This window comes from Ursus arctos, unplaced genomic scaffold (genome assembly GCF_023065955.2).
Source record: "Ursus arctos isolate Adak ecotype North America unplaced genomic scaffold, UrsArc2.0 scaffold_10, whole genome shotgun sequence".
Lineage (NCBI taxonomy): Eukaryota > Metazoa > Chordata > Mammalia > Carnivora > Ursidae > Ursus > Ursus arctos.
The window spans coordinates 60,241,427-60,267,042 of NW_026622764.1; positions in this window are offsets into that span (position 1 = coordinate 60,241,427).

Here is a 25,616-nt window from a genome sequence, read left to right on the forward strand (position 1 = left end):
GCTTGCAACTGGCATCTGAAATGTGGGGGTGGGGGATAGTCTTGTAGGACCTGTGGAATCTGACGCTCTCTCTCGGTAGACAGTGTCGGAACTGAGTCGAATTGTAGGATGCCCAGCTGGTGTCTGAGAGTTATTGATTGGTGTAGGAGAACCCCCCAACCCCCTTGTTGGAATCGGATCTAAGAACCCCTCTCACCTACCAGACAATCTCCCCCACCCCTGGCAACGGAGCAGACCTGAGGGCTGGGGGCACTTGACCCATGGGCAGATACTCACGGGAATCAAATTTCTACCCGGCATATGGTCTGTGAAGCTGTCTGCACAAAAGCAGTGGTCCAACAAGGTCAGAAAATGATTAACCAAGCCAAAAGGAATTCTTCCCTGAGGGAATCTGAATCGGAGATGTGGGCAAGTGTCCACTAGTTGGAAGGAAAACCCAAGAAGGGAAGTGCAGAAAGCAGCTGGAATCTGGTAACTGAGTCTTGTTAAAGGAGGAACACCCGAAAGATATCACCAGGATCCTGCTGCTGGTTGCTAGATGGAAAACCAGGTTGCTAGACCTGCCTTGGGTCCCAAGGGTGCCCGTGCTCCACCTTCAATACTATCGGGAACGCAGGTACTCTTTTTCTTTGCAGCCAACAAAGTTCGGTGAAGACTCTCAAAATTCAAGATGCTTCCATTTCTCTCTCCTGAATTTCCCTTCTGTCTCTCCAGCCCCCCTTGAGGAAACTTCTACGTGGTATTTCTTAGCACGAAACAAGAACATGTATCTATTCTATACCAAGCAACTTTATCCATGGTCTTGGTTCACTACCAACTTCACACATGACCTTGTTGGCCACAGGGTTACATGGAATCGATGTGGTAGGATAGAGCAAGCCTATCTGCCATGACAGTGTAGTATAGTGAACCTATCCACGGTTCATTTCACATTGGTAATGGTGTTATCAAAACTGGGGCCAGCCGTAGAAACTAGTTTCTGAGGTGGGAAACGCACCTCTTGCAAACTGGTCCCAGCCCTCCCCAGTGCCTGGTTTGGCTCACGAGTATTCAAAAGATAAAATTTGGAATTAATTTTTAACATGCATAAAAAGAAGGAGATTACCCATAAAAATCTAGATTTCTAGATTTCTGAGCCTCCTTTTCCCTGAGTGCAGCCATTGCTCAGAGCTGAGTAATGACCACCCTTAGCTCTCATTCATCCCTGGCTAGCCCCTGTCACTTATGACCCTTTCCTACCTCTGTTGTCATTGGACTTTGTGCTCACTCACAGACAGAATGAGGGTGCAAATGAGTGAGGAGAACTAGAAGTGATTTCTTAAGCGAAGGCAAGAAAGAGCATTTAGGAAGGGCTGCGGACAAGAGAGGCTGTCAGGGAGAGATGCTAAGAATGGGACCCTAACAGTGTCATTGTGTGGGAGCTAGGAGGGGATCGTTGATGGTTTTCACGAGTCCAAAAGTCAGATGGCAAGAGGTTAAAGAAGCCGATGATGGTCATGTTGGATATTGAAAATTCAAAGAACTGAGATGTGAAATGGAAGAGTGATAGGACTGTTTTAGAAATATAAAATTGTGGCTGTTGATACTGTCTTCAGAATTTTGGAGACTGAGGAAAGCTTCAGACAAAGGTTAAGCCTATGATATGACGGAAAAATCGATATTGTCCAAAAGAGCAGTGATAGAGATCTGTGAGGAAATACATATGGTGTCCTGATTATTGCTTGGGGAAGTTAGTACTCCTGAGCTGGAGAGTGGTTGCCCATCTCCTCTGAGATTCGTGGGCTCCGGTGGCACTTTGTCAATCCATGTTTTAGTTTTTCTTTCAAAAGGAAGGAATCTGAAAAACTTTTGGTTCACAATTGATAGCAGTGCATCCTTTAAAAAAATGTCACCACAATAACCTTCCCCCCCCCCCCGAATATTATCCTGTGGCCTGTTTAGTTTTTCTCCGTGCTTTTGAGAATATCTCATATAAAATAAGCACCTCAAATTTACATGAATAAATTTGATTTACAGAAATGACTATGTAATAGCCATTAAATACTATTTGGCTAGTCTGCATATAATCACTGAGATTTAGGACTTCTGCTTACAAAATCCATGTGCCTCAACCCACATCCGCTCAGACTTTATTTCATTAAGACCTTGAGATATAGTTGGTTTGTGTTCTGCTTCCTTACCTTCCCGGGAGTCTTACTAAATGAATCCACTTCTGTCTTCCTCAAGCTCCCAGACTAGAAATACCTGATTTTGAATACTTTTTTAAATTATTTATCAAGGCTAGCCCTTCCCACAAAGCCATGACCAGCTCCTGAGAGAGGCTAAGAAAATTCTTTCGGTTTCACTCACTTAAAATACCGCCTCTTCTTCTGTGGCCTCAGGCTCTTTGCTTCCTGCTTTTTTGAAATCCAAAAGTTATTGGGTAATTTTTGTCTCTCTAGCTTGATCTCTACTGGAAGCAAAAGAATGCCTGAATTCCCTTCTGGGCTCAGCAGGGGAAGAGGACTTGCTTCCTTTCACTGGTGGCCACCATCTTGTTTCTGCTCCCAACACTATTTCCCCACCCCCTTCTTGCTAGTCAGAGACTTCTCCCAGCACTGACTCCCTTCCCTACGGCAACTCCCACAGCACATGGCTGTGGAGTTTCTCTGTTTATGGTTTGCTGTGGGGTTCATTATATTTACTCGATGGGGAAGGTTTCAATTACAACTTATCTGGCTTGTCTTAATTTGTACTCCCACTACCTGTTCTCTTTACCTATACTTCTAAATATATGGAAGGAAGATACTAAAAAGATCCTTCTGGTTTGGCCCAATTGTTTAGTTCTTTTCAATTAACAACTACTTATCAAAAGGAAAATTAAAATCTGAGGGCACTGAGAGATTTATAGTGTTCACAGCATCCATGTTCTTTGGATCTGGAAAGATCTTGGAGTGAGATTAATCCAAACTCTTTGCTGGGGCTTGGGAAAAAGAGATGATTTACACAGGATCATTTCATTAGCAAATGTCAGATCTCCTGACTTCTAAGACAAGACCCTTTCCACTCCAGAATATTTATGTGTATGTGCATATGTGTATGTGTGTGTCCGTGTGTGTGTGTGTGGGGGGGATACCTAAAGAATGTTTCCCATACCTGTCAGAATCATCTGAGATGTCTTTTAAAAAAGACAGTAGCATGGGACACTATCAGACTCCCTGAAACAGAATCTCTGGGCCTGGGCCCAGAAATCCAGGGTCTGGTCTGGAGAAAGCTCTCTGGCCTCCTCCCCCCTTTGCTTTCACATCAGGTACTGCAGTTTCTACGACTGGCCCCAGTTTTGATAACACCATTACCAATGTGACATGAAGCATGGATAGGTTCACTATACTACATTGTCATGGCAGAAACCAGAAACCCAGAGGAGAGAGGAGTGTACAAGGCCCTGTGTCTTTAAGCAGAGTTCAGCAAGCCTAGCGACTGGCTTTGTTTGTGTGTCTACATGCAGGCGGCCAGCAGCTTGGGAGCAGTACCTGGAGCCGTGGGCGTTCTCTGGGGAGGCTGCCACGTGAGTCAGGCCTGCAGAGAGTTGTGGAGTGGAGTCCTTGATAGGCTTGGTGATGATTCAGGGGCACAGCTGACACGTGCTGGGCTGACCAAATAACCCACTCCCCCTGACCCAGGGTTGGCCCTTATGGGTGGAAGGGATTTATCCTGACCTGGACAACTGCATTCCACCAGTAAGAGATGGAGATGAAACTCTTCTCCCAGAATCAGCCATGGTGCGAGGGCCCAGGCCGAGAATTGGGAGGTCAGATGGTCCAGGATGACCAACTCCCAATGAATAAATACATTTACTATTAAGTCGTTATCACTAGGAGACTACAAATTAGCTGGGTGTCCCCTTGGACAGTCATTCATCGGCCTGATACCCAGGTGGGGAACTAAATCCCATCATATATTTGGGCATTGGACAAGTCCCCTCTGTGGTGGAGGACTTGGGACTGTGCTATGTGAAAACTGTGAGAATAACACAATGACTTTGGAGGCTGCTTTCAGCCCCACTGTGGGTATACACACCTGCATTTGCTTCAGGTGCTCTTTATTCTTGACCCTCTGGAGGTGAAATATTGGCCTCTGTGTCCTGAAGATGCCCAGGGTGGGGCAAAGTTCATAAATAGTTTCCCTCTTCTCATCTTATGGCTCTGATTGCCCCCGAAGACTTGCTCACGTCTTGCAGGATAACCAGAGGCTGAGGAGAAACAGGAGCAATCGTGTGTCACTCCGATTTCTCTGGCATTATTTTCTCTGAGTTGGGGGAGTAGGTCTGCTACCTCACATTCATGAGTCACTTACAAACCAAGAGTCACAGAGCTGAGCGTGGATTTCACATATAACGAGAAGATCTCTTGGAAGTCAATGAGCAGTTGCAACCAAACCAATCACGTCCTTTCACGTAGACAAAGGATTACAATTCACATGATCGATATGTCTTTATTTGTTTTTACCTTGAATCCTTCAGGCATTCTTGTTGGACAGCCAGCCCTGGGAAAGGCGCTTCTTGACTAAGTAGCTGGCCCATGTTGAAGGGGCACAGTGGGGAGAAGTTAGCTAAGCACCGAGGCAGAACCACAGCAACAGGTGAGTAACATGACTCCCTGAAGAGGCTCCTTGTCAGTTTCTCTACTACCTAAGCCCAGGTGGGAGCCACAGAAAGGAGTTACAAGGATAACAATGATGGCTGGGTCCCGTAAAGACAGAAGCCACGGTTATTGCAAGAAACAAGGGGAAGTGTAGACGTTCTCGCATAAGAAACCACGGTATGATTAGTCCACACAGAGGTTAGAGCTGGAGGCGAGATAGCTCTCGGGACCTTGGCGCTTGGGGATGTTGGATCTTCACGCTCTGCCATTGAAGCAGCATGGCCAGCTCTTCGGTTTCTGTTGCTCTCTTTATGCATGTTTTAGCTTTCCTCCCAGTACCCTTGGCTTAATAAGACCCTTCTATGTCGTATCTTCTGTTTAATCATAGTTTATACTTCCTCACCATTTTGGCTTGTTCTTAACTTCAGTTTGACTAAGGCTACTCATAGCCTAACCCAGAGTACCTCAGCCCCCAGGGCAACCAGCCTGTGTCTCCGTGTCTCCCAATGCAAAGTCCTGTGAGTGAGGATCTGACTGGCTCAGTGGATCCCTGCGTGAGCTCTGCTTGTTACAGTAGGTCATGTAATGAGCCTGGATAGGCAGCCCTTGAGACAGGTATCTACTTCCAGTCCAATCAGATGAGGACAGAGGTAATAGGGACATATCTAGGGCTGCCATTTCAACAGCACTTTGGATATGACACTATCTCTTAGAAAAGCCTATAGGTATGCTCTAACCATGTTTTACTACAAGCATCTGAAAGTTAGAAAGCTCCCAATTAAAGAGAGAAGCAACAGTAGTAGTCTCAGGCAAATGCCATAAACTTAAATATTGTTACTAGGCCCTTAAAATATGGAGAAAAGTTCGAAGTGGCCTTGATAAACTATACACAGGATAAAATGTAATGTTGATGGAACCAAATAGTAAATTTAGGGGTAAATCAAATTATACACAGATGCAAAAATGGTAGGGAAGGGGAGAGATAGGGAGAAGGAAGGTTTGGAAATCCAAGCAATACAAAGATCTGGAGGTCATGGTGGAACACAAGCTCTGCTGACTACGTCAATCACATTGAGTTAGAATGTGATGTATAGGAGCCAACAGAATCTCTTGTATTCTCCTCAATATTGGCCAAATCCTTATTACATTTAATTTGTTTTCATATTTTTGTTAATAAAAGAAGAAGAAAAGAAAAAGATACTAGAGAAGATTGGGAGATGCAAGGTGAAAGGAAAGAAATAAGAGGAATGTGAAATAATAGTTGGATTCTTTTTGTCTGAGAATTAAAAACAAGCAGGCTAAGGATTGACTTTTTAAATTAAGCATCAAAATCCAAGGCAGCAGATGGGTGGACCATCCTTTTATTCCAGTGCTACAATTAAAATCAGAGAGAAAAATGGGGAGGCAAAAACTATTGGCAAGTTGATTGCCAAGCAACCGATTGGATTGCAAAGGGCCAAGCCAACTCATTTTTCTTAACAACAAAATAATTGGGCTGTGTCTGAACTGTGTGAAATTATCTCCATTTTAGAAACACCAAATGAGTTTGATTATTCAGTAATCAATTCACTCCTCAGCACTAGTGTGTTATATCAGCCAAAATAGCTGATTTGACTCCAAAAATGTCAATTCAGTGGCACCATGTAAACATACCCCCAACTTTCATATGAGAACGATCTCTAGAACCAGGATTTCAGCCACTGCTTTACCCAAAGAGACAGCTGACATGAAAGCCACTTGGCTTCCTCTTGGAGAGTGTAGCGCAAGGAGACGGAAGATAGTTTGCGTTGACCTCCTTCCCTAGAGGAGATTCATTGTAGGAGATTCTTCTATTCACCAAAACACGCTGGAATGCAATTTTGACACGAACTACCCAGAGGCCGCACAGATTTCAGAGGTCAAGGGCACTTGTCCTCCAGAGACTCCCTTCATTTCGTTCACCAGTCACAGCCATCCATACTTCTGAATAATTGTCTATAAATTTGGGGATGTCCACAAACCCCCTTAGATTTGATAATTTGCCAGAATGACTCAAGGAACTCAGGACAGTAATTAGAGTATTATTATAAAGGATGCAAGTCAGGACCAGCCAAAAGAAAGACCCACAGAGCAAGGTCTGAAAGCATCTCCGATACAGAACTGCCTTGTCCTTTCCTCATCAACTAAGGATGTATCACCCTCCTGGCACATGGATGTGGTCGCCCACTGCGAGCTCATGTGAGCCTCTGTGTCCAGAGTTTTCCTTGGGCTTTATTATGTAGTCATGACTGATTGTGTCATTGGCCACTTGTTGGAATTCAATCGGCAGCTGCCCTCCCTCCTTGGAGGCCAGAGTGCTGATATCACATGGCTCAAAGCTCCAACCCCTACTCACACGGTTGGTCTTTTGGGCATGGCCAGCCTCCCTCCTGAACTGATCTCGTAGTCCCCGTGAGTCATCTCATTAGCATAAACCCAGGTGTGGTCCCAGGGGACACTATCTTCTGGTGAGACTGGAAGTTCCCAAACTTCTGAGCTGCTACCCTTTCCCATGGGGAGAAAAAGAACATTTAGATCCTATTTCTGCCTCCTAACCTGCCTGCCAGGGGCTTGCCCCTCCACCCACCCTCCCCTCTCCTGTCAGGCTTCCTTACAGCTCTTTTTTAAAATATTTATTTATTTATTTATTTGAGAGAGAGAGAGCGGGGTGGAGGGCAGAGGGAGAGGGAAAGAATCTCAAGCAGACTCCCCACTGAGCTTGGAGCCCAATGAGCAGGGCTCCATCTCACGACCCTGAGATCCTGACCTGAGCTGAAACCAAGAGTCGGACACTTAACTGATTGAACCACGCCGGTGCCCCTGGCTTCCCCACAGCTCTCAACTGTAGGCACCCGGAGCTCCGAGATGGGGAAGTGGCTCTTTCCTCCCATCCTTTCTCTTTTTGATTCGGGTTGTCTATGTTCCAGGATAAATGACAGTGAAATATTTATTCCAAAGCCCCAAGCAACAGTCCTAAGAAGACGTGGTTGCTCACTGGGGCATTTCCCGGGGTCCGGGTTGGGCTGCTCTGTCTATGTCTACCTTTATCTTGCCCCTTGTCCTCTTCCTACTCCCCAGTCACCCAAGAACAGAGGCCAACATGTAAGAAGCAGCCTTCTGTGTTCTTACCTAGAGAGAAAAACCAAGCTCTGGGGAGGGAAGCAGACAACAGAGCAGCAGGAGTGATGCTGGGCCCCCCAGCACTGGGAGGAGGAGGCGGAGAGAGCCGGCAGGAAGGACGGGAAACATGGGCCTTCCTGCAGACAGCTGGCGAGGCCAGGCCGGCGGTTGGCCGTGGGCCAGAACAGGCCGGAACACGGCCTCCCAGGGAGACAGGTCTGCTGAGGCGGTCAAAGCCAGTTGTTTGAAAACAGAATTCTAAAGGAAGGATGGTAGCAAGAGTAATGGCGCTGGTCCCTGCCCTCCTGCGTCCACCAGCAAGAGCCCAGGGCCAGAATAAGGGCTGCTCCATAGGTGGCCTGCGCTCCCCAGGGCAGGGGCCACACGGGCCACATGCACTAGGTATTACGTTCCCTGGGGTCGATCTGTTGTCATGGCATTTATGTGTTGAGATGTCAGAATACGAGAAAGGCCTTTTGTTTGCTCCCACCACCCCCCTAAAAACCAAAAACAAAACCAAAATCTCTCCTCTGCGTTGTCTGCTGAAATTCAACCATTGGTGTTTTGTTCTTTTGCTTTAAGGCTTTTTGGTAGTTAAAGTGCAAATGTTCTTGGAAGTCTTTCTATTTAAGGCCTGGCATTTGTCGATGCACATGAATGAATGAGTCTTACTCACTCTGGGGTCTGCGTGCTTGGGAGGGCCTGAGGCCACTGGCCAAGGAGGAAAAGCAGCCCGGCCTCTCCTGACACCTGCTCCACAGTTTTGCTTTGCACCCCGTTCAGTGGGCGATACAGGACCAATTTCTCACCAACCCCACAAAACTCTGATTTTCAGCCTTGGAGTTTTGTCCTGTGCACGCAAGCCCCGGTCCACTTACCGCCACCTCTATTGTCCATACCGCCAGAAGGAATGGGTCACCGTTCGTTGACGGCCTACTGTGCGGCTAGTTGAGGGGATGATGCGTGTCGTCTCATTTAAACCTCATTGCCATCCTGGCAGCAGGGACACCTCACCTCACTTAACGAAGAGAAGAAACAACTAACACAAGAGTTAGTCAGTTGCCCAAAGACACCAACTCCGTGGGGGGTCTTGCTGGGATTTGGACCCAGGCTGGTCTTGCTCTAAAGAGATTTCATAAGGCAGTGTCAACTGTTGCTACTTTCTTCTCCATCCGATTGCCCTGCTTCTATTTCTAGTTTGTTAATGTTAATACATGAATTAAAAAAATTGCTTCTAGAATGAGGATAATACATTTCAAACAAAAATTCACCCATGACAAAATCCTAGTATTTCAAAGACATTTTATTATGAAGCAGACATCCACAAAAGGTGAATAGTAGTATAACCCCTCTAATCATAGACTGTTCCTGCAGGTGAACAGGAAATGCAGATGAACAGCCAGGCGATAATGAAAAGTATGAGGAGAGGTACCAGCACAAGTGAACAAAACTTATATCCCTTCCAGAGTCTTCCCGCAATTCCTTTTCTACTACCCACCCCCCCCCCCCCCCCGTTCCCACTCTGTCATTCACAGGTAATGGTAATGACAGTCACTAACCCTTACTGGGAGCTCACTCTGCAGCCCACGTGCTTCGTACTTCACAAATCACAACGGATGTCCTTCTCCCAGACACCCCCTGGGGAGGGCAGAGCCTCCAGCACCCCATTTTGCAGAGTGGGGTGCTGAGTGCAGAGATGTTCATTTCTCACCCCAGGCCATAGGGCTGGTGGTTAGTGGCAGAGCTGGGGCAGGAACCCAGAGGCCCCGATCACGTCCTGAGCTTGACTTCCTAGATTCTTTCCCCGACTAAATTTATGTTGCACGACATAAGCGGAAAACACCACCTTTCCCGGGGCGCCTGGGTGGCTCAGTCGGTTAAGCGTCTGTCTTCAGCTCAGGTCATGATCCCAGGGTCCTGGGATCGAGCCCTGCATCTCATCGGGCTCCCTGCTCAGTGGGGAGTCTGCTTCTCCCTCTGCCCACCGCTCTGTCTACTTGTGCTCTCTCTCTCCAGCAAACAAATAAATAAATACAATCTTAAAAAAAACCAAAACGCCACATCACCCGTCTTTGTCTGATCACAGTACTATGCTAATCTCTTCTTTTTTCTTATATCAGATGCAAACCATTTAGAATTATTATTTGCCGATTCTCCAACGTCTGCCCTGAAAGAGCAGGGGGCCAAACACCGTTCACCCCTCTCCCAACTACCTCTCCCCGCTGAGCTTCCCTAGACGATCTGCAGAAACGGGGCATCCACGGCCGCCATCTACCCTCCACCTCACCACTTCCCAGTTTTTGAACGACACGGAGCCTCTCCTTATTTGTGAAGTCGCCAAATCAATTCTGCCTTATGAACTGAGAGCAAGCAGGCAGACAAGTAAACAGAGCGAGAGGTGCCACGCTGAAAACAGGGGTTCGCAGGTGATATGAGCAGCCTGGGGAGAGGTGCTAGCCTGGGCCTGGCTGGCTGCTCAGCCGTCTGCTCGACAGATGACGGGAATCAGGACACCCAAGGACTCGAGCTCTGCAGCGTCTCTTTCTAACGAAACCACAGCTCACAGCCATGTGATCCTAGTTCAGCTTACATAGGATGCTGGAGACAAAACCTGGCCCCAGGAAGCAGGGCTGCTGCCCCGTCTGCCCCAGGACTGCAGCAGATGAAGGGCACCGAGACGCCACACACCGAAGAAGAAGGGGAGAGAGGCAACTGGATATGGAAATCTGCAGAGAGGCCTGGGAGCGGGTGTACAGAGGGACACCCCCTCGCCCCGTGCCGGACTCTGTACTAAAGCCTTAGACCATTATCTCCTGGCAGCCCTGCGCGGTGGCCTTGCCTCTGCCACTTGTGACTGGGGACTGGGGTCCTACAACACAGTGCTCAAGAGTGTGGCCTCAAGACCAGAGGGCCTGCCCTCCCATCGGAACTGTTGACAGCCATGAGGCAGCAGGCAAGACATCATTTGTCTGGGCCTCAGTTTCCTCCTCTGTGTATTGGGGACAAAAATAGTTCATGTTCCATAGGGTTGTTGTGAGACTTACCAGAGACTATGTACAAAACTCCTCAAACAGTACATAGACCCTGGAAGGCCTCTACTCTCTCAGACTTCATTTCCTCATTTGTATAAGGAGGATACCGACGACCGTTTCAGCAGGTTGTGGAGAGGTTTCAAGGAGTTCTGTGACAAAGCTCGGAACACAAACAGCATCAGGCACCCCGTGAGCACTCGGTGCAATTATTATTTTACTATGCCACAGGAGAACATAGTACAGGGCCAGCACCATGAAGGAGGTGATGGAGTGATTTTGTTCCACGATGAGATAATATGAAATTTTGGCCAGAAAATGACCACTTCTATTTGTCGCTTCGCCTATCAATCAAAATTTCCAAAGGATTATTTTCAATAGCTACGGTCCCCGTCACCAACTCTTTATCCAAGACTCTCCCGTTTCCTCCTACCTGAGTCCCACACCCCCTGATTCTCCACGTCGGTGACCCACCCCTGTGATGGTCCTTTGTCACCGACTCACAGGTTTCTGCCACCTGCCCGAGTCTGTGCGTTAGCCCTAATTGCCTCGCGGATTTATCTGGCTCATAAAACAGAGCAGCGTATTGAATGGAAAATTAAACCACAAATAAGCTGGTTTCATCACACTCTTGCAAAGGTGCGTGTGGAACAAAATTGTTCCATGCGATCTGATTCCGGATTAAAAATTGCAGTGGGACTTTAGTGAAGGCAGCTCCTATTTCTATCTCCCATTGTTCTGGGAGTTTTCCGATTATCTCAGAGTCATAGGCATTCTGTAGATGTGTTGTCTGTTAGCTCCTCCCCCCCTTATAGTGCTATTAAAAGTATGCAAGAAACACGAGATTTGGGGCTTTGCTTACCAGTAGCCACACAGCATAGGACAGGTGATTTTGGAGAACTGGAGAAGTGGGGCTGGGCTGGCCAGGGCTGCAGAGCTGCGGACACAGAAGTTGATCAGTCAGGTGTCCCTGGGGAAGGGTCAGGTGGATCGGTGACAGCCTGGGTCTGGGCAAAGGAGAAATGAAAAGAAGTCTGTTTGAGTCTGGAATGAGAGGGAGACAGTTGTCATGGAAAGGTTGCGAAGAATCAAGGATTTAAAGAGAAGATAAACCGTCAGTCCCTATTTGTTGAGCACCGGGAGAAACATGTAAAACATATTTCTGCTCTCAAAGAACTTACACTTTCCCTGGAGAAAAGAAGACACAAATATACCCAAACCGGAATGATAGGCAACTGTTTCAGAGGTCAGTTCGGGCCATGAAGAAGGATGTTGCGTGCATTAATTTTGGTATATGGCTACTTTCCAAATGGTTTATGTAGGGAATAACTTTGGAAGGTCACTACTGGCCAGGGAAGACAGAGAAGGCTGTAGACCAAAAGTGCCATCTCAGCTGCTTTTGAAGCATTGGCAGGAATTGCGAAGGCAGAGAAGGCAGGCAGGAGCAAGAATACGGAGGCCACGAGGCCAGAGGCATGGCGAGTGTTGCCAAGTGGAGTCCCAAGGGGGTGGGGGTTGGATGTAAGGATGGAGGGAGATCAACGTGAAGGGCCTCCATACGGGCTGGAGAATTTACTATCATATAAAATTATGAACCTATTTATGTAAAATAGGCAAGTATATTGAGCCTCCCACTGGCCGTGTGCCTTCTCCCCATGGCTTTGACTCAGTCTTCCAGCAGTTACTTCCAGGGCAGAGGCTTAGGCGGGTTAGGGAAGGTATGGTCGTGGTGCAGGACCACGAATGGTTCAGGACGGCAGTGCTGGCTGCAGAGGAAAAGCCTTCAAATCACAGATCTCTGAAATGGATTAGTCGTCATCTGCCTGCCACTTGAATATGTCACTTTATTTTTCAGAGCAAGGAAGAGATTGCTGATGGTCAGGGTTTTACCACTTCCACCTTCCACAGGTACCAAGCAACTGGTCTATGTCGAGCACCATGGTAGGCCCTGAGGATGGAAAGGTGAATAAGACACCGTTTGATGGTGGAGGCACATAATTAAGAGATACTTCCAGGAAAACGAGTCAGTGCAGGCACTGCTGAATGCATGGCGGGGGGCGGGGGGGGGGGCGGGGTTGGGGTGGGAGCACATACCCTGGCACCTTGGGCACTGTAGGCACCAGCCCTGGGGTTCAGGGAGGGTTACCTGGAGCTGCTAATGTCTAAACCAAGTCTTTGAGGATAAGCAGAAGATGGCAGAGAAGGGCAAGGAAGGGAGGGAGAGGGCATTCCAGGTTGGAAGGGAGAAGAGAAGCCAAGCCATGAAATGTGTGATAAAATTAAGAGAGTGAGTGTTGGAGTCCAATTACCTGGGTTGGAATTCTATCTCTGTCACTTACTAGCTATGCAAGTTTTGGCAAGTTACATATCCTCTTCCTGACTCAGTTTCCTTGCGTATAAATGAGAAAAAAGGGTAGCATCTATCAGATAAGGTTGTTACGAGGAGTACATGATACAAAGTACATGCAGGGTGTCTAGTGCATGGTAAAGACTCACTGAATAATACCAACGATGATTGTGATGATGGCAACCGCCAGCGGTTCGATGTTACTGGAAATGCAGTGGAACACAAGACATGGTGAGCAGTGAGGCCAGAGACATAAGTGTGGACAAAAAAAAAAAATCTGATCATTGATTTTTATTCTACAGGCCAATGGGAATTTTTAAAAGGGTTTTCAGCGTGGGATAGCATGACCAGATTTGCAATTTAGATAGATTTTTCAGGGTTGGATGTCATGAACCGATGTGAGGAGGACAAGACTGGAAGCAGGAAGTCCTGTTAGTTATATGATAGTAGTTCAGATGAGAGATGATAAGCGCTTACCTAACCTGGGGACATCATTAAGAGGAAGAGGTATATTTGGGAACTTTAGAGGTGGTAAATGTGACAGGAGTTGGTTAAAGAGAAGAAAGAGCTGAGGACATTCCCAGGGCTTCCAGTCTGGGAGACGAGATGAATAATGATCCATCCACTGAGTTGGGGAGCGTAGAAAAGGAACTTGTGTAGGAACAACAAAGGTAAGATCGTTCAGAAGAGCTGAGTGGGAGGAATGTGTGGGTACCCAGCTTGGATAGGTCCAGGAGACCGTTGTTTACATAAACAAGGAAGCTTATGGGAAGGTCCCAGCTAGAAGTAGAGATTCAGACGTAGCCAGCATAATGGCGGTTACAGAACCTGTGAGAGTGGATGAGCTTGCCCAGGGAAAGAATGTAAGGTGAAAAAGGAAGAGGACCAAGGACAAAATCCAGGGAAACACCACTATTTAAGGAACGTAAGAGGAAAAGCAGCCTATAAAGCCAAGAAGGAGTGATCAGAGCGGTTGGTGGAGAAGCAAGAGAAGGCAGTGTGATGGACATCGGGAGAGCAGAGAGTGTGAGGAAGAAGGAAGAGATCACCTATCTTGACTGTCACATGGAAGCCCACCAGAGCAGGACAGAAAGGAGCCAACTGATGGGTAAATAGGAGGGCAAGAAGGGGAGGAAGGAATGAGAGATGAGGAAGTGGAGACAGAGAATGTTGACTCTTTGAGACATGTTTTGAGAAAAGAAGAAAGAAAGAGAAGTAGCTAGAGCAAGAAAGGGAAAACAGAGTTAGAGGATGCTTCATTTCCCCCCCTGCTAATGGGAGCGTTTGAAGAAAGTTTGTATCTAACAGTACAGAATTTACAGAGAAGTTGTGAAAGTAAGGGGAAAAGAAGGTACTTGATGGAGCACAGTCCAAAAGGAGGTAGGTAGACATGATACCAAGAGCTCAAGAGGAAAGAGGTTGGTCTAGAATGGCATAGGAACAAAACAAGCAAACAAAAACACCATCTTTTCCAACTTTGGTGAGACTCTAGGCAAGGTGAGTGGATGAAGTTCTCTGTGGGCCTTAAAATTTGCACGTGACAGTCTCAGGTTTTTTAAAAGATGGAGAAGTGGAGGCCATATGTTACAAGTGAGAGGTACAGGAGATGATTAAACTTTTCTGGAGAGTGGCAAGGAAGTGGAATTTCTACTAACAGGATGTTGAGCAAGGGCAAGAAAAAGATGGAGCCTCAGTCCTGAAGCTCAGTTACGGAAGACCGTGAATTTGTGGCAGTGCCCATCTGAACTGTTGGGCAATGTTTTCCCTCCCGCATATGATGGGTTGGGAGGAGAAGAAAGGCAGGTCGCAGCATTTACTCAGAGTTGGAGTTCTGCCACTGAGGCATAGTGAAAGTCTGGGGATGCAAGGCCACCGGGGGTTCTGGTGAGAGAGTAGTAGCAAGCCACAAGCCTGAAAACAGGCTCAAGACGCTAACAGTAGTTCTTCTGTCTTCTTGTTTATCCCGATGAAGCTCAAGGGAAAGAAATGACCTCAGAAGCAATTCTGTGTATCTTATTATTATTTGACAGATTAGATCCCATGTTCATTTCGTTCCAATTCACAATCATGAAAAACAATATATTTAACTTCAAATGCCTCCTTGTCCTTGTCCCGGTGTTCTGCAACAGCTTCAGCATTTGGAAACTCCAGAATCATTGGATGACCTCCCACTGCAATCAGAGGTTTCCCCAGTGACCTCGGGGATAGCATGGTGTTTATGCGATTGTAGCGAGGGATGGGGGAACATTTACCCAGACCTGCTTAAGCTCTAGATAGAAATAGCAAATGAAAGATCAGGAAGTCACTTAAACAAGCGTTTGGAACACGTGGTAGAAAATGAATCCAGCTATCCCTGTCCCCCTCCAAAATAAGAAAATGGCAAGAGAGATAAAGAGATTATTTTTTTTGTAAGAGAGAGATAGAGCGTGAGTGGAGGGGGAGGGGGACGGGCAGAGGGAGAGAAAGAACCATGGAGCCCAACACGGGGCTCCATCTCACGACCCGGAGATCATGACCTGAGCCCAAACCAAGTGTCTGATGCTTAACCAACTGAGCCACCCAGTTGCCCCTAGAGATGATTTAAAAGAACAAACAGGCTGGGCTGTGGTCTAATAGAAGTGAATTGGTTGGATGGAAAAATAAAGAACATAGTGAATGGGGTTTGGTGCTACCTTCATTTAATCAGGACCATCTTGTTTTGGTTCTTGGTGGTGGCGGCAACACAAGAGCATTGATTATGTCCTCTCCCTGGTTCTGGACCCGTCCCTCAGCGGGCTGGAGAGAGAGAGCCCAGATCACTGTGGATGGATTATCACAGCCAGTTCCTCGGGAGGCCGAGAGGCTCGGAACTTGCGCATTCTGGCTCGTCTGGTGGATATTTGGAAAAGCCTTCCATACTCATCAGGTACAAGACAAAAAGTTTCTTGACATGGTCTCTCCCATTCATTAGCCATGGAGACATGCAGATAGCGTGGGTATCACCCTAAGTTTGGACAGAAGAGAATTGAACTGAAGACCATAGAAATGAATCGCTAAACGAAGATGTGGTTCTTGTATATAGCACATTCTGGTTTACAAAGGACTCCCTCTCGTTACTATATTTGAGCCTCACTAAAACTCTTGGTAGTAGGTTGTTATTCTGAATGAAAACAATCTCTTACATTTCTTAGCTTGAAAATATACTTTTTATCATATTAATTTAAAGGTATTTCTCAGTTTCTTTTCTTGATATTTCTAAGTCATTTTAATCTCACTCCCTTCCCTCCTAAGGCCTTCATAGATTTCTAGAATTAAAATCTCTCGCTCATGCTTAGAGAAATCGTTGTTCCACTTTACCTCCTTGGAAACACATTTCTCTCTCCTTCCTCCTCCAGTCCCATCCTCGCCTTCCTCTTCTCCTGACTTTTCTGCTCTTTACAAGACTCCATCCTAAACTTTAACCAGCTCTTAAAGGCTTCGCTTAAATACCATCTCCTTAAAAGAACTGTTCTCGCTAATACATTCGGATGTGATCTCTTCCTTTTCAAGGTTCCCAATATACGTGATATCTTTGTTTCAACGACTATGTCATAATGGCGTCAAAGACATTTAGTGAAGTAACTTACTAGATTTTAACTTCTTGAAAGGCTGTGCCAGATCAAACATCGTTTCCAGGGTGAATTCTTTTCCACAGGCACTTAATTCCCTTCTCTGACAACCATATACTTTTCTACAGGCCGTGCACAGATGCACTTATCACATTGTATTGAGATGGTTGCTTTTGATTTTTATCTTCCTTTTTAAGTTGGAAGCAAATTGAAGGAGCATAAAATAGTGGTGAAGCTGCCAGACTGGGATTAAATTCTGCTGTTTACTAGCAATGCAACCTTGGGCAAGCTACTGAACCTCTCTGTGCTTTACTTTTCTTACCTCTAAAATGAAAATAATAATCATCGCTACCTCATAGAGTTGCTGCAAGGTTAATGCCGTGAGTTTTAGTATGTAAAATGCTTATCAGACAGTAAGCAATTATAATTACTGTACTTTATTGTCCTTTGTATTTTTATTGACAAGTACAGTGATTAAAGCAAGCAGGCACACAGCAGGTGTTTGTTGAATGAATAAATAAGAAAAGATGTATATGAGTTTCTTCTTATATGATCCCAAAGTCAAAAACGGAATGTCCTTTCACCCATAGGTTTCCCACAGCAATTAAGAGGAGATGTGTAACAGGTGATCAATAAATGTGCGTGGAGTATGCTTTATTAACTATTAATCCCGTGACTGGCAGATTGAGAACAATTGAAAGAATAAATTATACAATGAATTAGGCTCATATCAACTCAATGGTCACACAGAATTTTACAACAAGGCTGTGAGAGCATTTCCCTTTTGTTTTAAAGCTCCGGGTTGGGAAGATTACCTTAACCTGCATGTTGGTTTTAGCCAGATTCTAGCTCTCTTAGTGATGGGGATGTCCACAAAGTGGATCTCAACCCGGATCACAGAGGGTCCAGGGCCACGCAGGGGCAGATTCTGACACTGAGATTCAGTGGCCCCCCAAAGGGTGAATGTGGACCCCAGAACTGCCACTGGGGAAAGTGGACAGAGCCTTGCAGCAGCTCCGCACAGAATCTGGTCGATCTGGACTCGGCACTCCACAAAGCAGGGTCCCCACGGCCCTGAGGCTTTGGCTGGGAAGAGTGAATTGACTGAGGATTTTGAAAAAGGAGACCAAAAGAAAAAAAAAAAAACAACCCTTTTGGGCAGATTAATCAGGCAGGCACGGGGCTATTTCACAGTCCAGCAAACATGCACGAACCTATCAGCCACCACACCGCAAAAAAGCAGGGCACCTGTTTGCTCAGCTAGAAATGCTTACACTGGCTTCTTCCCCTCCCTGCCTGCCTTTGTCACTCAACTTTCCTACTTCTGTGCGGGAGAGGTTTCTTTCCCCCTCCCCTTGGCTTTTTAAAGTAACATCGGCGGAGCAGCTAATGAGGCGGTGGAAAGCAAGCTGGTCCGTTCTGGGTTGCTAATGACTCCGTTCCCGGGAGCCTAATCAAAGATTTGTACATTTAATTGCTGTCAAGTCAGCTCCAACCACCTGCCATTTCTGCAGCACCTGAGCTCCTAGCTCGGTAGCCCCTGATTCTAAATGAATCCATCGCCATTTCCAAAGGCCAGAAAGCCAGGCTGCCGGGCAACCCTGAATGGGTATATCCTGGAGGGCCGAGAGAAGCAGGCCTCACGGAGCTGTGCCTGATCTCACGGGGTGGGCGGCATGGGAGGGACACCTGCGCTTTTCTAGGATCAGACTTCCGTTTCTAGGGGGAAGGGAGGGTGGGTGTGGTGAGGACGATGGGGTGTGGGAACAAAGCAAGGAGGAAGAAGGTGACATCGGATCACATTCTTCCAGAATCTATTGATGCTTTTATCCTGAAAGATGACTTAATTTCCATCCCCAGCGCACGGTTGAGCCACGAATCAATATTTGCTAGGCATCCTTTTTGATTAAAATGGTAATTGCTTTAGTGTCTTTCCCAAATTCAGGGTGTAGTTGTCCCCTGGGCTTTTTTTTTTTTTTTTTTTTTTTTTTGAGATTTGGGGAAGGAGAAAATAGTTACCCTGGACCTAAACTCAACCTAATGGGAAAACAGGCTATCTCATGGGGATATAAATTAGTCCGGGAAGAAAATTATGTTTAGCTTTTTTTTTTCTCATTGCAATGAACATCCTTCAAACACAGGTACTACACTCTAACGTTGTTCTTCTCGCTTGTGACAGATGTATCAGGGTACCTATCATATCTTTTGAGATCAGTTTCTGGGGTGGTAGCTCTCAAGCTTGAGTCGGCATCAGAATCACCTAAAGGACTTATTAAAACGTGGCTTCAGGGGGCCCTCCCCCAGTTTCTGAGTCAGTCTGACGTGGGTGGGGCCTGTTGATTTGCATGTCTAACAAGTTCCCAGATGATGCTTATCCCATTGGACGGAGAGAACTTTCTCGAAGCCTCTTGGAAATACCAATCTCACTGTGTATGGTGGATGAGATTGCCATTTACCAAACACTTGATCAGCTGTGTCTGCCTGCTAGTAACTGAGTTGGCCATGGGAAAGAGGCACTGACCCAGACAACTCCTATGGAAAAAGAAGAGAATTCTCCTTTTTCAGGTTCCCATCCCAGGCTCATGTATGATGGATAAAAGAAGAAGACATAATGGGCCAAATCAGTGGTTGGGCAAGTACGGTGTTTGCCCTACTGACAAGTAAGTCCACCCCTGAATTCCTTTAGTTGGAATATATGGCTACTTATACTTGGGAATTCATTCTCCCTTCCTAGTCTGTCCAGCCCTGAGGGGGTTTCTAGTGCTAAAACTTAGTGTTATGGGCAACCCTATCACCCCTTTGGTTTAGCAGACTCTACGTCAAGAAGGACATATTTTTAATAAGATTTACAAATAAAACAACCGTAAATATTGTCGGACTATGAGCATTTTTTCATACCCTGCCAAAAAGAGAGAGAGAACTAAAGTTATTTAGGTTGGTAAATATTCACTCACGGTCCCCAGCTTGCCATTGGCAAATACTTGCCCTAGGCAACTTTGGAACTGGATCATTTTTCATTATTGATTAATAGTGAGGAGTTTTTCTTTTTTATTTCCTACTGAAAGAAATTTGCTAAACTTGAACCATTGTTTAAAAATAAGTTAGAAGAGCCAAACACCTCCATCATTTCACTGCCACCTAGAACTTCTTGACCTTGACCTGAATTTCTAGCTTAGCCATTTAGGACCAACCAGTTGATCTGGTGAAGATGTCGCAGTGACCAGCGTGTCCTGTAGCTTTCTGTTACTTGTTTTCTTGTATATTTATTTGTCTTCCTTCGCTCCACACAGTTGTCACCATGTTCCAGACACACGCACACTTGTTTTGATTTCCTCCTTACTGCTTTGTCTGTTTATATGAGGGGACCCTGGAAAGTGTGCAAGATAACCTTACTAGAAAGCTAAATTAATTCTAAAAAGCAAACACCATAGGATTTGCCAACCAGATGGGAAAGTACTGTTACTTACTACCCTAACTCTTTCCCTAGAGTGCCTGAAATCACAGAACTGAGGGGCATTTGCTCTCTATTCACCTTTGGAATTTAGATCTAAATGCATCTATGATCTGGGAAGACAGAACAAAAAAAAAGAATTACTCTCAATCTGACAAGCCAAGTGTATGTATGCGCACGTGTATATATTTTCACGGAAAAATTAAATTGGCAATAATCTTGATGGAAAATTCAATGCTCTTGAAGTTGAGAATTCCCTAGGAGCAAAAAACTGCCCTAAATAGGGGTCTCCTGGTTTGGTCACTTACTGCTCTTCTCACCAGGCTGAGCTGAAACACCCTTTTCTAGGAGTATCCTTCCCTGGAAGAGCCCCTCCCCACCTCGGGGGCTGCTTTGACCTTCCTTTCTCTATGTTGTAATTATTCTGTGCCCTTGTGTTTGCCCTTGGTCCATAGCCTTGGGGTTGTCTGGTGTGTATTTGTCTCTCAATTGGACTGCAAAGCTCTGAGGCTGGGGTGTAGGATATAGTCATAGTGGGTGCCGTGCTGCCTCTTACAGTGCTCGGCGTCCAGTACGCGCTCCATAAATATTTGCTGTTACACTTGAAGCAGTTTCAGGGCTTCTAAACACAGCTCCTGCTGATCATTTCTACAGAATTCTTGGTAGTTATTTTCATACTGTAAATAGGATCGGGGCCAAGTCAAGAGATGTTTTATGATCTGCCCTTGTAACATCCAGTCCAGGCACAGACATCCTCAAAGGTTAAATTGACCGAGAGACCGGATTAAAGCATTAGGTGGAAAAGGCAATTGGCTTGCTTTATTTCACTCATAGCTCATGGCTTGCTTCATTCCCACTGGTCCCATAAAACCCAGAGCCATGGAAAGTAAAACAATCAGGAAACTCATCCCTCTTGCCACCATATTTCTCCTTCCTCCTTTTCCACGTAAGCTGGAAAGCTGCCTGCTGCTCTGCGGTGGGACAGACAGGCTGAAGCATTTATTATCACCCTGTACACCTTGCCAGGAACAATGGTCAAAATGGTCCCCTTGCGGCCTGGGACAGAGGTCTTTGCTCAGCTCAGCCTAATGCTCACATTCCCTGCTTCTGGATTAATCTCACCAGAGTATTAAGGTAAGTGGTGAAAGAAATGGAGAATGTTCTCCTCTGGAAACTTTGACTTTATTGCCGGTGTGACTCACTGTACCCCAATAGCTGTGGTCTTAAAGAGTTATGTGAAAAATCGCTTTTTTAGAAGTCCAGTCCTATTTAAAGTAGGTTACACTGTATGTTAACTCACTAGAACTTAAATAAAAATTAAAAAAAAACAAATAAAAAAATAAAAGCACTTCTATCTTCACAAAAGAAAAATAAACAAATAATAAAATAAAATCAAGGGGACTAATATAACACTGTATGCTAACTAACCGGAATGAAAATAAAAATTTGAAAAGAGTCAAAATACATGCATACATAAAATAAAGTGTATTACTAAAAGAAGCTGGCCATTTTAAAGGAGGTTTTAATGAATATTTTCCAAGTCTAGTCTTTACTAATGGAATATTAATTCCTAGTCTCTCTGCTGTGAAAATCCAGATTTCTACCAACTAGTTGACTGCAAGCAAGACGCGTGAGGATTATTCTAGGTTGGTTGCAGGTGGCATGGGGATGTATCATCATGAATCATTATTAATATTCGGAGGCCTCTAAGGCACTCGCCCTTGGAGGATTCAGCTTTTCCTCTGTCCTGCTGCCGGGGGGAGTGCCCCTCCCTGCCCCCTCTCCCCCTCACCCCCTTTAAGCTCTTCCTCCAAGTGGATGAACTAAGGAAAAAACAAGAGGAACAAAGGAAGAGAGGCCTTTGCAATGCTCTCCACTTCATCCTGAAGGTGCCGGCTTGCTGCCAGAAGGTGCTGAGCAAAATTGAGACATGGAAAAAAAGAGAGGGGAAAAATCCAACCTCCAGAGCATCGGGTAGCAACGGGGTGGACGGAACGTCCTCTGAACTCTTCCTTCTTTCTGACACGCACCCTGACGGAGAGGGGGATTCAGCGGGATCTGTAACAGCGCACATAGCACTTGTCACATCCTGTCCCTCTTTTCCGTTCTCACTAAGCCCGCGTTCAACGTTTCTGGGCCTCACGTTCCCATATGGGCACGGCAGAACCTCGGAAGGTCTTCAAGCAGGGGTGCGGTGGGAGGGCGCCATCCGCTTCGTGTGACTGTTCCAGAATCGCACAGGACTCTTTTTCAGTTAGGCGGTGTGCCAGAAAGAGAGGAGAGAGTCTAGTCAGGATATTTAGCTTATCAGCTGCCACTGCAAGAATTTTCCCTGCTACAAACTTCCTAACATTCTGACCCTCTGGTTTGAAAATTTCCAAGGCTGTTCCTATGCCAACGAAAAACATGACATGAGCCGTGTTTCTTGTGCAACGGAGCAGAGGGATCTATGTTACCAGGAAGATGTGTGAAAGGTGTGATTTATTTCCCATTCTTTTATGTGGAGTCTAGTGATTTCAGATATCACAACAGAATTCTGTGAGACGCTGAAATGCTCTTCCAGAAACCCAACTGCCATGTGCCTCCCCTGGGACCCTTCGAAGGTATGTAAAGCCAAACACTCCCAGATACCTGGTCCACATGGAAAATTGCAGACGGTTCATCTCAAAACTCCGAATATCTGGGTGTTTTCAGTTGTGTAGTCAAAATTCCTGAGCGCTGCCCTGAATTACACAATTATAAATCAGATGTTTGGTTTCATGCAGCTGTGGTCTGTCTATTCTGGACAAAATCTTGATATTTACTTTATGTCATTTTTCAGAAAGTTACCCTAATTTTTATCTTTGCAGCGAAAGAAAAGCTTCTATCTGTTTCCACCAGTCTGTCTTCTTACTCTGATGATGGTCTCACTTCAGGATGAAGAGCTAACTACCATTTAAACCACCACCAGACAAAGAAAGCAGGAGATCAGAAGCCCCAGGTTCCAGCCCTACAGTCCACTACCTTGTTGTAGTCTCACTATGTCAAATGCTCCAGCTTCCGCGTGTTCACTTACACAACAGGGATGATAACCCTCGTTCTGGAAACTTCTTAGGAGGATTCAGTGAGATGCTGTTCGGAGGCATGTGGAAACTATATGCAGGCCCGTAGATCATTCAGGCTTTTGGCCTTCACTCTAGAGGAGGACCACTGACAGCCATGCACCCTCAGGCACCGTGCTTGGCTTTTATTCTAGCCATCCCTTTGCCATCCCAACCTCCACTGTCAGTAAGTTCTAGAAAGCAACAGGTTTGAATGCTGTTTCCACCAGGGCCCTCTGTGGTCTTTCCGAACAGCAGTCAGCTTACCCTGTGGGTGAATATGGCTCACTCCTGAGCTCAGTTAGCTCTCATTTGAACCATTTTTAATTCAAAAACATCTGTCTGAACATACATCGGGCTTAAGAGTAGTGTAATCTCACTTCACAGTTCGTTTCTTCTTTTTACAAGATATTTTATATTAAAATTATTTTTGGTCAAGGTTATTGAGGCATAATTTACCTATTGTAAAATTCACTCTTTTTATTGTAACAAGTCTGTGAGTTTTGAAAACACATACTCTGTGTGGCCACCCCAATGATTGATATCTAGATCAGTTCCCTCATCTCCCAAAATGCCCTTTTCTGAGGTCACTCTTCTTACTCCAGCCCCTGGCAACCATTGATTGGTTTTCTGTGTCTATATATAGTTTTGCCTTTTCCAGAATGTCACACAAATGCAGTCATATAGTATATGGCCTTTTGGGTCTGTGTCTTCTTTCACTTCCGATCAGACACTTGAGATCCATCCAGGTTGTTGCATGTATTAATAGTTTGTTCATTTTTATTGCTTAGTAGTAAGTAGTACAATGCCTGGATTGTATCTGTTCGACGGTCGAAGGTACTCTAAGTACTCTAAGTACTCGTGGAAGGTGTTTCATACGTACATATATCTTCATTAGACATTTGGTTTTAAGAGATATACGGAAGTTTAGTTCCAGATGAACAATCAGAGATTGCAAGATTTGGGGGACCCCTGGGAGACCAGAGAGTATATTTCCTTCATGAGTCAGTCAGGCCCAGACCTGTCGGTTAAACAGGGGCTAGCTGGAGCAAGAAGCCATTATTATTTCCACTGAGGACACTTGTAGAACAGAAACAAAAACTCACATTATTTTTCTGAGCCCAGGGGAGGAACATAAATATATGATGGCAACAGTCAACTTAGTGGGTCTAAGGTTGTCGAGGTGATTAAAGTAATATTTCCATGGATTTTGGCAATTCCCAGCATAGGTCACCTGCTGAATAATATAGAGCCTGTTGGTGGACTGTTCACTAACAAACTCCTCAGGGTCATTTAGGCTGAAGAAACTCTCTTTCTGGCTAATTTAGGGGGAAAACCATGGTTCTTAGTTGGAATAGTTATATTGGAATCTCTACCGCGCACAGGATACCAGGGTAATTATCCAGCCCCACTGAGGATTTCAGGCGTAGCACCTGCTTTCTCCCCTGTACCCATCTAAAAGAGGAGTTAGGGAAGAGTTACAGCCGCTGTAGTAAGAAAGTCCAGCTAACCTTGGAGTCTCACCAGTTCACCACCACCGTTCCAATACCTTACCACCCTCGGGCTCCTGTGTCCTCTAACCCCTCGCCATTAAATGTCCGTCTCCACCCAGGAGACATTTACTGTGTGCTTGCCTCCGTCGAGCCCTTGGTGAGGGTGGGAGCCCACAGAGAGGATTGCCCTAGAGAACAATCTGGCCTCTGTCACCTAGACTCCAGTGTGAATGAGTTTCCATGCTGGTAGTACTAAGATTATCTCAGAACAATTTTGTTTTTCAGAGAAGAGCTGCCTAAAATAGCTAAAATAAAATTTAATAAATAATTTATTTAAATAGGGTTTTCTTTTCTTTTTTTTTGCTTAGCTAAAATACAGTGTGTAACAGTCACGTATTCTCCTTTTTAATTACACGTGTGGAGTATTTCCGCTTATCCGTGTGGGCTGACTCTCTCTGAAACGTTATTTCAAAGAGGAAATGCGTTTGGAGTTCACATAGGGCCTATAAACAATCTGAAGAGTTAGCTCTCTCCCTGGCTGATTTACCTAACTGCTGGGCTGGGGTCGATAGTCTCCATGTTGGAAGGCATCCCATCATCTGAGCTCTGAGTGTCCTCAGTGCCGCTAATCAGCGGTGAGACTTTAACAATACTAAGGATAGTAATAACAATAGTAACAATAGTAATAATAGGGGTGCCTGGGTGGCACAGTCGCTTAAGCGCTTAAGCGTCTGCCTTCGGCTCAGGTCATGATCCCAGGGTGCTGGGATTGAGCCCAGCATCGGGCTCCCTGCTCAGCAAGAAGCCTGCTTCTCCCTCTCCCTCTGCTGCTCCCCCTGCTTGTGCGCACTCTCTCTGTCAAATAAATA